We start from the raw sequence: 17,619 nt of genomic DNA, 5'->3' as shown, positions 1-17,619 counted from the left end.
CATTCAAAAGCAGAAGAAAAATAAGTAATGAAAAATGCACTGGTAAGATAACTTTGAAGTTGTTGAAAGTTTTTTGTATTAACTGTACTCAGCCGTTCACTACTGCTTCTTAACAATTTATTTCTCTGACGTATAAATCAAGTCTAAGAAAAGTGAAACATGTTCTAGCATGGGGGATGTCAGTTTAGATGCAAGATGTGCAATTTTGGTGTTTATCTGCATGTACATGCACACATGCAAGCACATTTTTGCTTTACTCAGCTGACATATTAGTCCACTAATCATTTCACTAGAGGGGAGCATTTGTCTGTCATTTCCCAAAGTATTTAATACAAGAGGAATTCCTAACACACCCAATTTTGCCTCCTCTGTTTTGTCTGAGGGGAAAGGGGAGGGTTGGCTGGTAGATAAGATCTCATGAATCACTCTGAGAACTGCAGAGCAAAGTCAGATATACTGTATTTCCCAACCTTAGAGCCTCTGGAGAACGCCCTCCTGCACAGCACAGCAATGATTCACTTGTGCACAGGCAGGGCTTCAACCACTTGGCCACAGTTACACCCTGGGTACTGAAGAAACTGTAAAGTGAGGCAACAGCCTTGAGCAAACAGCAGCGGGACCTTTATTATCTGAGCTGGTGGTGATTCAGCAGAGAATGAACGCCAAGCTGCCTGTGAGCACCCAGGGCATGCCACCCTCTGTGTTATTTGGGGAGTGACTTTGGGAGCCAGGAGCAAACCCTGTGCACTGGCACTCTGTGCTGTGACACAGCCGCAGTCCCAGCAGGTCTTCCCTTGCCAGTTTCTGTCCCAAATATCCTTGCATGGTACAGACACTGCGCCCTGGGATAGATGGCTTCTCCATGAGCCCAAGCTCAACAAACATCAAGCTGATGCATATCCACTGAAAAATTGAGGGCAACAGAAAAAGTTGAGCAGCTACCAAGAAATTTTGTAAAATGTTTTCACCTAAAGCCTATCACATACTCTTACCACATTTGACTACAAGTATTTATGAATACAGGACACTTCTTCCAAACTGTATACTTTTTATTGGCTGAAGTCCCTTTTCTAAGAGTGGGTCTGTGACCTAACTCTTTGGCGACTATTTATAGAGAATTATAGAACTAGTTAGGAAATATACTTCACCATGATTAACTCTAAAATGCAGCGGCTGTGACATTTCAAATTACATGAAAAAATTCTGCTGCAGAATTCCTTTTTTATTAGAATATATTGAAAGATACTACTTCTCTAATATAGTAGAAATCTAGTACAAGGACAAGATTCATGGGCTGAGGAAGTGCTATATTCCTGAAAATAGCCTTTCCTCATTTGAGCACACATGGAATAATTTTGAAAACTTTTGGTGTTTTACCTTTCTGTCTTAAGTCAGGATGGAAAAGTGTTTCAAAAATACTGGAATTCTCATTATATTAAATCCTTTATTTTGTTTTAATAATTATACAAAAACTTGGGGTCTAAGTTTTTTTCCAAAAATAAGAGTTTTGTAGCTACCTTTGAAAAACACATGCTCTCCAATGTTTCTTTAATAGAAATTAAATAAAAAGATCATGATAGAAGAATTGCTGTATTTTGGTATAGTAAGCATCATTAATTCCACCTTAATTTTAGAAGCGTAATATTTGTTTAGGAAAGGTAAAAAAATATTTGAACCTTAACAGGTTGCAAAAGCATTTTTTATCTTGCATTCTTGATTTATCTAAGGTATCCATCTGCATTTCTTGTTCCTGACATTTATGTTATAATTGAAACTCATCTAATTGACTGTAGTTATTCCAAGGACATTTCCTGTAGTTTCATTCAATGAAACATGACCTCCTGTGCCCACTTTGGTGATTAACTTGTATAATTAGTGTTTGTTTGCTGGGAAAAAAAATTTAAATTCTTCCCTGTTGGCTACTGGTCAAAGCAATGATTTTCTGTGAGAGTAAATCACAATAGTGGTATATTCTCTGGAGAATTGTAAAAGCACAATATATAGTTTCTGCCATCCAAACACATCTCAACAATACTAATGAGTTTGTCTGCTTTTGAAGGAGTCAAATCTTTTGTCATTCTGAGTGGTATAACTAAATTATGACTTAACAGCAATAAAGAAAAGCTTTCTCATTTGCTTTGTGGCTTTCTTCACTGGTTTGTGTGAAATCAGACTCCCATAGAATTTATCTTAGATAACTTAGTCCCAATTCACCCTATGACTAAAGAAATCATTGCCTCAGACCCTAAAGACATCGATCTCACCAAGGCTCCTGTTGTAGGAGGAATTCCCCCATGAAGGAGCAGCAGCCCACAGTACTGAGCTGCTGCTCAGAGCCAGAGCACAGTTTTTGGGTGTAACTTCTGAGGAAGCAGTTTGAGTTGTTTGAGCCTCATGCCTGGTGTTCTACAGTGATTTTGCTCAAGGATCGAGAGTGTCCTTTCAGAGTGTTCTTCTCAAACAACACTGAGAGGAACAACCTGTAAAATATCTGAGCAACTCCTAAAGGAAAATAGAAAAGCTAAGATTTGTAAATTAATTTGTTGTAATCTTCTTCTGTTAGAGACAGGACTCATACAATTATTTCAGCTGAAACTGGTGCGTCTTTGGAGAGTTACATCTTTCACTCCTCAACCTCCATCTTCAGAGGAGAAAATATCTCCTTGTGTGGGATATGGCATGTTTTAAAATCCAGACCCGAAACCTTGGGTTTCAAAATAATGATCATGGAGGCTGAAAATACTCAGACATGTAATGGTAGTTTACTAACAAGCATTTTGGAAGGGATGGAAAAAATGTTTGCCTTCTACACCACCCTCTACTTCTTAATTAAAAGGGAAAAAAATCACCTGAAGAACAGGCTACATTCTGGGTGCAGTTCTGTGCTAACTTTTGGTGTAGCAATTGGAGCTTGTCACCATGGTAAACAAGCAAACAGGCTGCTGGGTTGACCTGTGTAGCAACTCCTGTGTTTTCTTTCCTACTCTGGGTGCCTCTTTGACTTACAGGAAGCAGAGCTGTCTACTTTACAAAAATAAAATATTAACAGGTACTTATTGGAATGTGATCTCTTCAGAGCTAAACACTAATAGAGGTTGAAGTTAATTGTGCATTTAACTTCTGGTTAATGTCTAACCAGCCAGGGGACTGGGTGTACTCTTGTCATTTCAACAAAATATACAAGGTGACTCATCCAAGCAATGGATTAGTTATCTTGGGTCTACAGAAAGGTTTACTATTTTCTGCTAAGGAAATATGAGCTGTCAAGAAAGATAAATGCTCCATACACCCCGTTCTATTGACAAGCCTTGTAGTAACTTTGGTCTTTGCAAAGTCTTTGAGAATTAGATATGATGGTCTTGGAAAAAAAACTGACAGAAATAATTTCACTTAGGAGCAGCTATCCTAATACTCTTTCTTGAGACATCTCTTTAATTCCTTCATAATTTCCACTTGGACTTCACTTGATTAAACTCAGTTTTTTCTGCCTCTCTTGCTAAGCCAGCTCTCACGTGATCCAGATGCTCCTGATTCTTCAGAATGGATAAAATGCTTTTATTGCTGTATGAGCTAAATATGTTTGAGGACCACGAGCATGAAAGGACACTGAACTCCATTCTCCATTCTTATGAACTCAAGTATTGGATCCTCAAGAGATCATCTTTATTTTTTAATTTGCATAATCACCAGTTTAATTAAAGTCCTACATTGCAGAGCTGTTCTTGTTGCTTAGGCATGTGGGATATAGATGTGCTATTTTTTTTTGCCCTTAAATTCTGATTGAGATTGGTGCACACAAAATACAGTTTGAATGGTCCTTTCCAAATCCAAACAACACAGTATTTTATTAATCCCCAAATTTTCTAAATGTCTCATTCAAATCACTCAGGGAAAACCTTCTCCTCAGTCTGTGCTTTGCGACCCATGACTTAGCATGACTTAATTCCTTTTCCTTTCAAAGTATCATTTTTCAGAAGATCATGAGGCATATTAACTAATTAAACTTCACATAACTAGCTGTGTTGCTGATGTTATAACACTTATGGACCTCAACTTACTGCTGGGTCATTGGAATTCTCTGGGTTGAACCAAGGAGAAAACACTGCACATATTAATCTTTTTTCTTCTTTTTTTTTCTCCTTCTTGTAAAAAATAATCTAAACACTACTTAGACAATGATAGCTGGAGGGTTATCAGAGATTAAGACTTTTGTAAATAACTCATAAAATTTTTCTAGTGTGAGTATAAGAACTCAGTAAAAAGCAATAAGTTGAAGCGAAACCATTTCTATTTTTATTACAAAAAGGGGGGAAAAGCAACTACCAATTGCAGAAAGCTGAGCATATTTTGTCTTGGACACAAGCAAACTGAAGATTAAATTTTGATGTGTCTTTTTTTCTGTTCTATATCAGACCATTTCAGCACCACTTTGTTTCGGCAAAACATGAGTCAATATTTAATATAAAAGTCTGACAGCGTGCTATTGGTATCAGCATTATAAATGTTTGTCTAATGCATTAGGAAAACTATTGCAGGATTTGGTTTCATGTCATATTAGGAGAGAAGAACAGTGCTTGTTGAGGCTTTGATCTTATCCTTATCAACATTAGCTCTTTCTGTCTCTCAGAGAATCTGCTGCCCAGAAAAGCAATGATGACAAGCTGCTTCTTGGAAAATGTGGGAAGTCTTTAAGAACTTGGGAGAAAAGGCATTGTGTGTTTCTGAGCTCTGTTGAAATATCTCCTACGCCTTTTCTCCTCCCTTTACTACGAGGATGTTTTAACCCTCCCAGGTGGTGGGAAATATTTGGAAGGGGAGTTTCTTTGTATGCTTAGCAATGTGGGAAAGCTATGAGAGGGGTGTTCCCTGAAAGCAGTGACTCATCCCTTGTGTTGAATGCAGGCTTTGTTTACTGTGGAACTGCTGAAATAAATACATTTTTATTAGGCATAAAACCTTCATTATATGTTCCTTAAATTAAAAAATCACAAAACTGCTTGAAACCATACACCTACTAGTTTCAGGAATGCTCCCCAGTTGTTTTGCACTTTGCCAAGTGAGCCCTTGTTTATGCAGGCTCTGCATGTGTTGGCACATGTCCCAAGCCATAGCAAAATCTACAATCCTTCTCTGATAACAAAATTCTGAACATTCCTCCTCTATGCTGGTGGTTAAGGGAGACACCTCTCATTCTGCCCAGCCAGTTAATGGTTAGAGATTTTTTTCTCAACTCCCAGAGATGGAATCACTGGTGTCTCTGGTGAGCCAGATGATGCTGGAGCTCCAGTTTGTTCTCTGGTTTGCAGGACTGAATAAAGAGTTTCTTGTTTTGTAGTGCCAAGGTTAAGGGTTTCCAGGTAAGCACTTTCACTGTTATTGAAAATGCTCCATTTTATTTAAAATGCAAGTCTGCTTGCAGGAGACATCTCTCTCCAGCTTCTAAGCTATTAAGGCTCTCCCTTGGTCCAATAATTATTTCATTACTCCATACAAGAGGAAGCAGTTTGACAAAAGTCTTTTTTCTCTCCCCACTGACTATAGAAGGAGTTTAATCCCTTACCTTTGCCTTCTTAATTCTCCCTGAATTAGTCACCTAATTTGGATGATGTGAATATTTTGTGTGTTACTGAGGGCTGAAAATTCCAGCTGGTGTCCAAACACCTGAATGCTGGTGTTGTAATATTGGATTTAAGGGCCTGCATGACATCTAAGCAATACACATAAGGGTGTTTCCACAAGAAACTCTTCATTTAGATAAAATTACTGTGATTAGGACTAGTGCAAACCAAGATATCTTAACAAAGATCAATCTGCATGTTTTAAATTTTTGTAGGGCTTTTACTCTGTGAGACACATATTAAAATAATCTCACATATCTTCAGCTGTCTTTACATTTCTTTGGTATATATATATATATATATATAGAGAGAGAGAGAGAGAGAGAGAGAGAGAGAGAGAGAGAGAGAGAGAGATCTTTAGGTATAGTCAGAGAGCTTTTTCTTTAGTAAATGGATAAAGCTCTAGAGATTTTGCTACCCAGATTAAGAAAGGTACCTAAAACAATTAGAATAGATTACACTGAAATTCTTTTGTCCATTGACCACTGAGAGAGTTCAGAAAGTTAGCAAAGTAAGATTTATACTGCAGTATAAACCAATGTTAAGTGAGATGTTTCTCTCTGCGTATTACAATTCCACTATTTAAATTTTGAATAGAACCAATATACATTCTATAAAAACCAACTGATTTTATAGAGGCCGGCCTGAAGTGAAAGAGCTTACTGTCTTATAAACATGGGTTACTAGATCTCAAAAATATGAAAGGCAGTAGAACAGTTTAAATAGACAGGAGCAAAATTTTCTATGACTGTCACAGTCACGGTCTGTGAGGAGAACAGTCTGTAAGGCTAAAAGTGTGTGCAGTGGAAGAGTGTTCCTTTACAATTTACAGCTGCATGCTTGATTAAATTCAGATAAATGATTTAATATTTACAGTGAAACTACACATTAAATGCAAGAATGGTGAAAATATTTTAAATTCTCTCCTGATCTGAATAAGATTTCCAGCATTATCTAGGTCCCAAGACGAAGAACTGAACAGTGGTATTCAATTCCATAATTTAATTTACTAAAAGTTTCTTGGAAGGAACATAGTGGAATTATGAGACTAATTTTTAATATGCTGGCATAACAAGCAATAAATTGACTTGATAAAGAAATCTGTTGCCTCCCTCTGTTTAAGCTAGAAATCAGTTGTTAGCTTTCCATTTGTTAAGCTTAGATAATAGCACTATAAGTGTTCACCTCATCTAAGTAGGCTGATATTTTCCAGGTCAAACAAGATTTATCACACTGTGATTGGTCCAAACTTCCCTTAAAACTCCATTTTAAGGAAATCAGCCTTAAAGGAACTTATTCTGAATTGAAAGCCTAGTTTTGTTTCTGTCACTTGTAGCCTTGCAGTTCCATCAGAGCTGTAGCTTTGCTCCTTTTATGGCCTTTATGAATAGACTGTTGTTTGCTGGCTACCAAAGACACAATCTAACTTTTTTCAAGCTTCTAGAAAAAAACCACAATGCAATATTGAGAGTTCCTCCTCTTGCATAGGAAACCCCATTAATAGCTTGGTTCACATATTAAAGTCAGAGTCACAGCATGTCAAATCCTTTATCAGTCACACATCAATTCCCCTCTGAAATCCTCAATTACATAGCTCAGAGCACAATCCAACAAGAGAAGCTCTGTAATCAGATGCAGTGAATGTTTACTGGAATATACGTGTGCATGTGTGTATTTATATACTTACATACGTATTCTAATTTTAATATTTCCATTATAAACAACAACAACTTGCCCTATGCCTATTTATAATGATCACAAAATGTTCAGAGATTCAGCTAATAACACATTAGCACTTGGCCAGCTGGAGAATTTGTGACGGCTGCCAATTACTTAGAATTCTTCTAATAAACAATAGTTTCTCCCCCTCTTGAAATATATGGAAATGGGCTATTGTTAAAGTGCTGCTGTGCTGAAATGGCACCTGGGCTTGCAATAACGTGGAACACTGCATTCCAAGAGAGAAACAAAGCTACATGGAACTCCATGTCCCAACCTATTCTCTGCAGAGTCTGTGAATCTATCCAAGAAAAAAGAAGGGGAGGGGAAAGTGACAGGGCAGCTATCTTCACTGCTTCAATTTGGACCATGTTTACCTTTTACTTACTCAGCCCACAGAACTAAAAGATTGAGCAGGGTTTGTGAAACAATGAAAATGCTATTTTTATAACCACTATTCATGGGATCTACATATACATTAACACAAGAACTTGCCCCAAGGGCTCAGCAGCCTCTGTGCTAACAATTTAATACAGTCCTGGGGTCACTCAGTTTATTCCTTTCAGTCACCAGGTTTTTACAGTTTCCCTTCTATGGTATTCAGTAATTGGGACGATCCATAGATTTTGATTCTGCAAGTCATGAGCTGGCAAATGGGATTTTAGTCCTAAATTTCCTCATAAATCTCTCCTAAATTCATGAAACAGTCAGTTTAATAGTCAGTAGAAAGGCGAGTTATGGCAAACCAGAATGCTGCCGCTGTGGCATGAAGTGCAAAGCAGAACTTTAAATATATTTATTCAGGAAAGTAAAGGATTATTTTTTTCTTTAATTCTCACTGTAGTAGAAATTTCAAATTTCTCTTCTGTGCCAGCAAGTGTCTTTGATGGGGGGAGAACCTCAGCTCCCATAGCTCCATTAAGATTTATGATCACATTTAATTGCAAGACACATCCCTAAGGACAAATATAGTGGACAGAAGCTACAAAAATCACTATACTTGTCTGAGTTCTTCTCTGGCTGCCTACAGATAAACACATATCACAACAAAACCCCATTTTATAAAATACACACTAAACTTCTTCAGGCATAAATCCATTCAGACTCACTGATATTCAGTTGCAGAACCAGTACTGTAGTCCATAAGGCTGAAAGGTCATATAAAGGATTTCTTCAAAATTATTTCTCCAATGTACAAAACTTTTAGGATTTGGATTTTGGTTGAACATGTGTGGATGTAATAAGTTTATATTCCTAATGTCCTTGTAATGGAAGCTCAGGTTTTGATTCAATTTCCACACATGACACTGGAACAAACTCCCCAGGGAAGTGGTCACAGCACCAAGCCTACAAGAGTTCAAGAAGTGTTTGGGCAAAACTTTCAGGCATGTGGTGGCATTCTTGGGGCTGCTCTGTGCAGGGCCAGGGGTTGGACTTTGATAATCCTTCTGGGTCTCTTCCAGCTCAGGATATTCCACGATGTGTTTGGAATTGCTCCGGAAGAAGGTTTTGACCCAAGCCCACCTCTAGAACACCCTACTTAAAACTAATGTATCTTGCAACATGTGTCTGAAGACTTTTTTGGAGTTCTAGAAAACCCTTCTCAGCATTCTGACCATGTTCAGAAGTAACTATTATGTTCATTGCAAATGATGCATTAGAAGAGCATGACAGCATTTCTTTCTCCAATCTCTGTTTAACAAAAACAAATAAAAAAACCAAACCCAAATTGTCCGGAGGTACTGTAACATGCCATTTATTTCCTGGAAAAAACCGTAAGTCTGATCAAGGCCAATTAAAGAGATTAGAGCTAAATGATTTACGTGCTGTAATAAAAAAGGTCTGCTACAGTCAGCGTTCAGATCTCTTTATCTGCAAGGCTTTCCCATAAATGTTTTTTGCCAAAAAGCACTGGAATGACCTCCAAGACAGGGTGCTTAACTTGACTGTACTCTTGCTTCTATTTTAATTAGGCTTTAAATGGTAAATATTTACTAATTGTCCTCTGGGTAAATAATTAAGTCTTGATCTGTTTTGCTAGAGTTCATCTGGCAACACTTGCAGATCACAATCTAGACAGGTTTACCTTAATTAAATGTCCTCTTCCTGTATCATTTTTAGAAGCAGAAGTTTCTGAGATGTGCAGATTAGATGTGTGTGGAAGGAACAGACCCAGCAGGGCCTCAGACATGCCTGCCTCTCCACATTGCCAGCTCCAGTGGGTCTGATTTCACCTTTTTCTGTTTTATTGTACCCATAGACTTCCCATCACACAGCAGTGGCCACAACTGGGATTTTCCAGTTAAGTGCCTCTGTGGCCTCAGTTAGGGATGTCAGGGGATCCTGCAGGATGATGGCCAGGGATCTGGGGGCCACAGGGGACTCCCAACCCCAGTCAGGAGCAGCGTGGCCAGGGGACACTGGGGAGATCCAGCCCTGGCACTGGGGCTGGGCTGGGGTGGCTGAGGGACATCAGAGGGACTGACAGCCCAGGGGGACAGACGGACAGAGCTCCTGGGTCACGGCAGGCTGGGGCTGTTCCCAAGGACCTGGGCAAGGACAGGGGCTCCTGTGGTGGCTCAGCCCCAGCACCAACAGCAAAGCTGTGCTGGCACACACGACAGCCACCTGTAACCTGCTGGTTTTCATTTTCTTTCAGCTTGTCCAGGTCGGAGCACATCTTTTTCCTGTGATGGGCATGATCAGATTCCCACACGAAAACCAGTTCTCTCATCAAGTGCAGAGTCTTTCCAAGCTGTCAGGAGAAGCAGATCTCCTCAAAAAAAAGATCACAGTAAATTTTTGTCTTAGCGCCATATATTTACAGGAGCAGCAGCAACTGAACAAAAAATATTAAAACCAAAAAGTATTTTAAAGGAGTAAATAAATGCTTAAAACAGCTAGTAGATGGTCCCTGTGTTTGTTCAATTACTCAATGAAAAGGCATAGTTGGACTGTAGGGAGTTTAATGAAATTATTTGCCCAACAAGAATTTTGCTTTAAAAGGGAATTGTGAGGTTGATTAAAGTTCAGGATAGAAGTAAATTCTTTTTAATGTCAGGTTAAATCAATAAGACTTTCACATCTGGAATATTACATTAATTTTATTTGTAGTCTCCCTTAAAAGTTCAAGTGCCAGTTTATTAGATTTACAAGGAAGAATGGAAAGAAGGATTGTTTAGTTTAAAGAAGAAATCAACATAAGTAAAAGAAGATAGAGCTATGCAACAAATAATTGGAGAATGTTGCCAAGGAAGCATTGTAACCTTTTTTCAGGTCTTCTTTAATGGAATTTCAAAGCAACTAGTCATTAAGATATCATTATATGTTTTATGCAACAACCATAAAACATGAAAGATTGCATTAAAAACCCATCTACCTATGTTTCATGGCATATCACAGATTACAATCCAGAATGTGCAGAAAATAAGTTCTCTTGGTGTTTAAACTACCTTTTAAATCTGTAGCATGGATGTGTTTACAGTCAGTTATGATTCAATGGATGCATGGACGTGAGTAGAGAGTGATCCAAGCTAAAAGGAGGTTGTATATCACTTTAGTGACTTAGAGCATTTCACAAAGGGTTTGAAGTTCTAAGATTCTTTCCTCCTTGGATCATGCCTATTTTTTCTTTGGTCAAGTATTAAATGAAAAAGAAGGGGAAACGTAACAAAGAAAACTACACCAGTTAGATAGATCTTTAATTTTATCATACACTTATATATAATATAAAATCATAGTAACCATATGTTATACTTCAGGGATTTCTTTTTGTCTCAGAACAGAAGCACTAGACAACATCTGATCTATCCCAGTATGAAAGACATGCTATTAAATTATCAGTATCTGCAACAGAATCCAGTGACACTGAAAAGAAAGACAAGAAAAAAGATGACAAGCCTTGTCAGGGCTTCTCTAGTGACAAGGGCTTTCTTTCCCTGATGAGATGAAGACATAAAAAATATGCTAGTGAAGACATTTGCAGCATGATTTTATTAATACAGTGAAATGATTGATCAGAGAACAGAATAATGTGCTAAAGTGTATTAGAGTCAAGAAAAATTTTTATGATCATTTCCCATCCCATTATGCGCTAAATGCAGATGCAAATAAAATCTATATTTAAATATTTACAAAATTGTTCCAGTAAAACCTATCTTCTCTATTGCATCTTTTGGTCATTTTGGTGACAGTGATGGGATTTTGGGGCCAAGGGTGTTAGAGGTTGCTTTCCTAGCAGCATAAAAGAACCATCAACCAAAACCAATGTTTGATTGGCAAAAATGCATGGAAGGGGATAATTTCTCCCTTGACACATCTACAATTTAAGCAGACATCTGGGCAGGAGGAAAAGAAAGGAGGCACTAAAGAGGGTCACAAAACAGGTCAGTGGCAAATCTGTGAAGAGAAGCCAAGCATCTCATGTCATCAACCCTAAGGCCTCCAGGCAAGAACAGCTTACTTGGGAAATTTCATTGATACCTACATGCTTTTTATCAAAATCCACTCAACTGAAATAATATTTTGCTCTAATTCTCTTAGGCCAATCAGGCATGCCAAGATAGTTCATGGCTTGAAACTGTAATACAGTGCTGCAGCTGCCTCCAAAGAACACCAGAGAAAATGTGTGTGTGTGTGCTGGGAAGAGTGGGGGCTCGTAGAGTTCTCCTGTGGGAGTATGAAAGACGTTGCATGACTGCAACTTCTCCTTGACTGCTGATCCAGTAATCTGATCTTGAGTAACCCTGCTTCCAGCCACCCTGTCTCTAGTTATTCATCCCCTCCCTGGGATTTTAAAGTCTTGATTCAGACAGGTGATCATGTAATCAAGAGCCAAAGAAACACAACTGTGGCAACCCGGGCAGAGTTTGGGTTAGTTTTCATTAAACAAACCCTTGCATGCCTTGTGGCAGGGAAATGGGGTTTTCTTCTTTGTTGGACTTCCTCCAACACTTATAAAGGGCTCAAGACAAAAACTTGCAGCAAGGAGTGCGTGGGAAATTCAGAGTGTGATTTGCATAAGATTGTTATATGACCCAATACGTGTGCAATCTACTTGTGTTCTGGTTTTAATTAGGTACAGACAGCCTGTTTCCAAAATAAATAGCAGTTCCAGTGACAGAGGTCTTTATCCATGCAGAGCAAAACTCAAGCCAAGTTTTCAAATACGTTTTATGTCTTTGCTTTTACCTTTTGGATTTCTTGCTAGTCAAAAATAGTAGTGCTATATTTTATGTGTTGCGTACTTCCAGCTGTGTCTCAAAGGGTGAAGATGAAATCAGGAGGAAGTCTGGTCCTAAATGGTTTTTTTCTGTTTGATTTTTTTGATTTAATAAATGGGTTATCTGGTCACTTGACATACATTCTTTAAACCTTGATCTATTAATCTGCTTTACTTGCTCCTACAAAATGAATAGAAATTTGTAGAAAAAGTGTGTATTTTCTCAAGTTATTGTAATAGAAGATCTCATTCAGAGTCTTAAACTCAAGATGGACTGATACTGTTGCTACAGCACACAAATCAATACATATTTTCAGTTATTATCCATCAGTTGTGTCTTATGCAACAATTATATACAGCATGTGGTTTACAGACCAGTCTTATTACACATAAATTCTAAATGTATTGTAATTCATATGTGATTTGTTTCTCTTGTTGCAAAACAGATTCAACAACCAAAAGTTTCAATAAAAGTGGAATATTTTTATCTTCATGGATATTTTGCAAATTTTTTCTTTTGCCTTGCTTGTTTTGAAGTTGGCATAGTTAAAAGTGTTGGAAAAGGAACTATAGATTGAACAGTAATGTCAGAAAGGGTCCCTATTATTTTAATCAAAATAAGGCAGGTTCTTTCATTTTCAAGAACCTCAGAGTAATACATGCTCTTTATTATTTATTTCCTTACAGTACTGCTCGCATCAAAGCCTGTGTTGATATTTTCCTTGATGTCAAAATGTGTACTGTTTCTTTTCAAGGCTCCCAAAACTTTATGCATGTGGGAAAGAGAGAGGTGAACAAGGAAGAGCAGGCTTAAGGAGATAGATTTGCAACTGGAGGATTGGAAGTGCATCATGAGAAATTTTTCCTGTACTAAATGGCCTATTGCAGAGGCTTAAAAATGAATGCAAGAACAAGGTGAGCACTGGGTAATTCTCTTTCCCTGCACTCTTGCAGTTCCTGGGAATCAGCAGCTAAATGCCTTCCTGACCCAAAGACTTTATCTATGTTCTTATTTTAATATCCACTAATGGATGTGTTCAGCACTGAATTGTGCAGTTCATTCTTGAGCACATTACACTGCTCTCCATGATAACAATCTGTGGCAACACACTCCCCTGTGCAGTGATGCAGCAGGCAGTGCTCTTTTTCTGGGGGAAGGTATTTTGAAGAGTCAAATCTTGGGAAAAAACCCAATAAGTATTCCCTTGCAATGGTACTATAATTTGTACCTCTGGAACTTACCTTTATATTGTAATTTTTTCTGTGCTTATAAGGTTTGAACATGAAAATGGTGTGTATTGGGTCTGGCTGAGACAGAGTGATCCACACATCATAGTGTGATGGGAAGTAGAGAATAAATCTTTCATTTTCTATGCTTCCACTCACAGCCTTTAATTTTGCTTGTTTAAACTGCATTTATCTAGACCCATAATTTTCTCTTTCTTTTCTACCCATACCTCTGTCCTGCTGAGAAGGGGAGTGATAGATTGGCATGGTGGGCACCTGGTATCCAGGCATGGTAAACCCATCACATGATGACATAACCTTACTGTAGCTTCTGTCATGAATAATAAAAATAGGAAAAGCTGGCTCAGAGTTCAAAACTGTCAAGTAAAACCAGAAAAAGATAAACCACATCAGCAGCACATGTGCTCAATCATGATCTATGTAAGTTTTAAGTGAGTTCTATTCAGTAAGTCAGCTAATAGGAGATAATGTGGCAGTGCATTGCCTTTGACAGCATAATTTAACCTCTCAGTTTACTGATGAGAAAGAACTTAAAATACATTTCTGCTATAATAGCATACAATTAGAATAATTTTTAAGTTAATGGCTACTGCTCAGAGACACCTCAAAAAAACCATCTTTTTTTTTTTTTTTCCACAGTGATTCAATCCATATTCCTATTAACATGTTTTGCAGATGTGGAAGAAAATTAAAAGATAGATTGAAATCCTTGTTTCCCATCTGATTAAGGCTTTCTTCTGTTTAGGCAATTAAATGCTCTCTTAGTGGATGAAGGTGTCAGAAAAGACTGACCATCTGTCTTTTCTTTCAGCCCTTTGAATGTCTCCTTCTGGTATAAATCCAAAGTAACTTCACTAAAGTATATTGAAAATATAATTCCATCCTGTGTGTATATATACCTGTTTCAAATGCAGAAGTCTTGGGTTTTTTTACATACTATTTTTGAGCAAAATCCTCCTTTCCATATTACTCATTGAGTTGCTCAATTGCTTTCCATCTGTTTGCACTCCTGTGGTGTTCTCTATTTGTAGAAGGTAGAGCTGATGGAGCTGATAGAATTTAGCAACTTAAATATATACTATGATAAGTAGCATAGACATATCTCTCATTTCTAACAAAAGAATAGGAGAGAAAAAAAATTAATTAGTCACAGATTAAATTTTCAGTAAGTTGTTCTTTATTTCTTCTAATGATATCAAATGTGCTAATTAGTTATAAATTTACCTCTCAGAGAACATACCAAAAACTAAAACGCTGATAGCGTGAACAAATTTAGCCTATACTTTTATCCTAATAGCCCTGTTTAATACAAATTTGAGGTTAGAACAACTGGCACCATCCTACAGATGTAGCTGTAGCACAGTATGTGGTTTATGCTGAGCCATTAGAGCTATTAAAGCACATTAACATTAAGTAGTGTAATAACATGAACTGTGCCTCCTGCATTACTGAAATGCTTCTCTCCTTAGTACTTTTATTGTGGAATTCTGTATGATTTATTACTGTGCACCTGAGATAATTTCAGTATTGCAAATTTGATCATTTTGGTCTTGATTGGGTTAGTCATAAGAAGTCTCTGAAGGAAATTTGGGTTGATTTAATAGCTGTCTCAGACTGAACAGGTAAGTTCATCTGAAGTTTGGAAGCACCGATTACCATTTTACCAGATTGCAATCCAAATAGATATTCTATTATTGCTGTACTGTGTGCTTTTAGGTGAATAATTTGGGAAAAAAAAGGAACACTTGTAAGTGATTAGCTTCTTTGCTTCACATGTTTTTTGTGATTTGTTTTTCAGTTGCTTTTTTTAAGAGATGTCATGACTTATGCCAATATAATTGAGTGACAGAATTAACTTAATGGAAAACAAGTGAGTTGATATAATTTCCCTGAAGGAGTTTAGCAGAGAAGTGACAGCATTAAAATGAGATTTTCCTGTTTCAATCCAATTCCTCTTCAGTGCAGTATCTGTTGTTTCCAGTGTTATATCTCACCCTTTTATAGTTGGGCTTTATGCTAAAGTTGAAGAGTTGAAGTTTAGTCTTTTATTGAGAACTTTAACATTGGTAATTTTTTCCTGAAGTATTGCTGAATGTCTCAGATGAAATACTGAAAAATAACAGTATATTACCCCTGACCAATGAAAAAATCTTTTCACCTGTAAAAGTATTGGTGTTTTCTTTTTCCTCAAATCATGAAATATGTCCAAGTCTGGCAACAATGTAGAGTGTCAGTTCTTATTTTATCATAGAATAATTAAATTTAAAAATTAGGCAAGACTCAATTACTTTCCCTTTCAGCACTGGGCTGCACTTAAAAACCAGAGAGCAAAAATGATTCTTAACCATCTGACATTCAGCACTGAGAATAAAACTCCCCATGAAAGGTTTAATTTCAAAAGTCTATAAATAATGTTCTTTCTTCTAATATACCTTGGACTACTTTTCCAGCCTTTGGGTGTATTCTGTACACTATTGATTTAATTGAGACCACAAAGGGAAATAGAATTCCTTATGTCCAGACTTTGGTCACTTAAAGACAGCAAAAGTAGAACTGTGTTTTAAATAATGATGCAACACATTACAAGAAGGAGATATACTTTTTCTACCTCTTCTGTTAAGAGGGAATTTCCTCTCTGTAATTCACAAGGTGAGCAAGTTCCTTGCAATGCTGTTGTTTAGATTTAATTCATTAATTAATTCATGAAGATTTGTATTAAAACTCTGATGCTCTAAATATATTAGATTTGTATTATACCTTAAAGATATGAATAGTTAATTATAGTATTACAGAGAAAAGAAAATTTAATTCAAAAAGAGCTTACCAATAATAGATCATGACAGGCTTTTTCTGGTTTAAAAAACAAGAAGAAAAACCTCAAAACTGAGCAAACTGGAAAAAAAATCAAACCCCAACCAAACAAAAACCCCAATTTCTTCTTTACCCAATGAATGAAGTTCTTCTACCGAAATTTTTGTCAATGGTTGAAATGTGTCACATAGAAAACTATTAACTGATCTGAATACACAATGTAAGGAACTGTAAGATAGGTGGGGAAATAAGGAAAAAGGAAATGACACTGGGTACTGTTGGAAAGGGAAGCGTAAAGTTGGAAAGTAGAGGCTGAGATCCTCAAGGATCGAATTTTGGTTTCATTAATTATTTCACATAGATATTAAAAGCTTCCTGAGGAAAGTCAATAGTGTCATAAAGCTAAGAGCAGTTTCAGCACCAGGGAGGACTGACACTATATATGCAGAACAGGCCAGACAGCCCTGAACACACATGCAAAATGCTAGGTCATGCACTTGGCAGGATTTTATGTTGCTTCCCATATGCTGAATATAAATGAGAAGGAGGAGGACAGGTTAATGACATGATGTGGCTATGAAATATGACATGGCTATGAAAGAGGCAATGCAGAATTGTGTCTAGGTGGACACTAGGAAGGTTTTAAGGCATCTCTAGGATGGGTGAATTGTTTTCTTTTATGATTATAGGAAGAAAGAAATTAATGCTAATTTTAAAGGATTTTGAGACCTCACCTGAACTACTGTTTTTCTGTTCTGGCTATGCATAGAATATATGTGCAAGAATAAAGAACTCCACCTGAATCTTGTACTTATGGTCCTTGTGGTGTTTGATCAGAGGTGAAAATGTCTACAACATAACTAATATAGCCTAACCTGTCTGATTATGTAGAGAAAAAAAAGCAATTTTATCTTGTTTTTCAGAGGTGATATGCAAATAAGGAATAATAAATTCACTGGTGCAACAGAAAGTGGAAATCACATATGGATTTGTTATTAGTGG

Source organism: Melozone crissalis, unplaced genomic scaffold (assembly GCF_028551555.1).
Source record: "Melozone crissalis strain CALT ecotype California unplaced genomic scaffold, PUWL_Pcris_2 ptg000016l_1, whole genome shotgun sequence".
Lineage (NCBI taxonomy): Eukaryota > Metazoa > Chordata > Aves > Passeriformes > Passerellidae > Melozone > Melozone crissalis.
Note: the sequence above shows the minus strand (reverse complement) of the source record.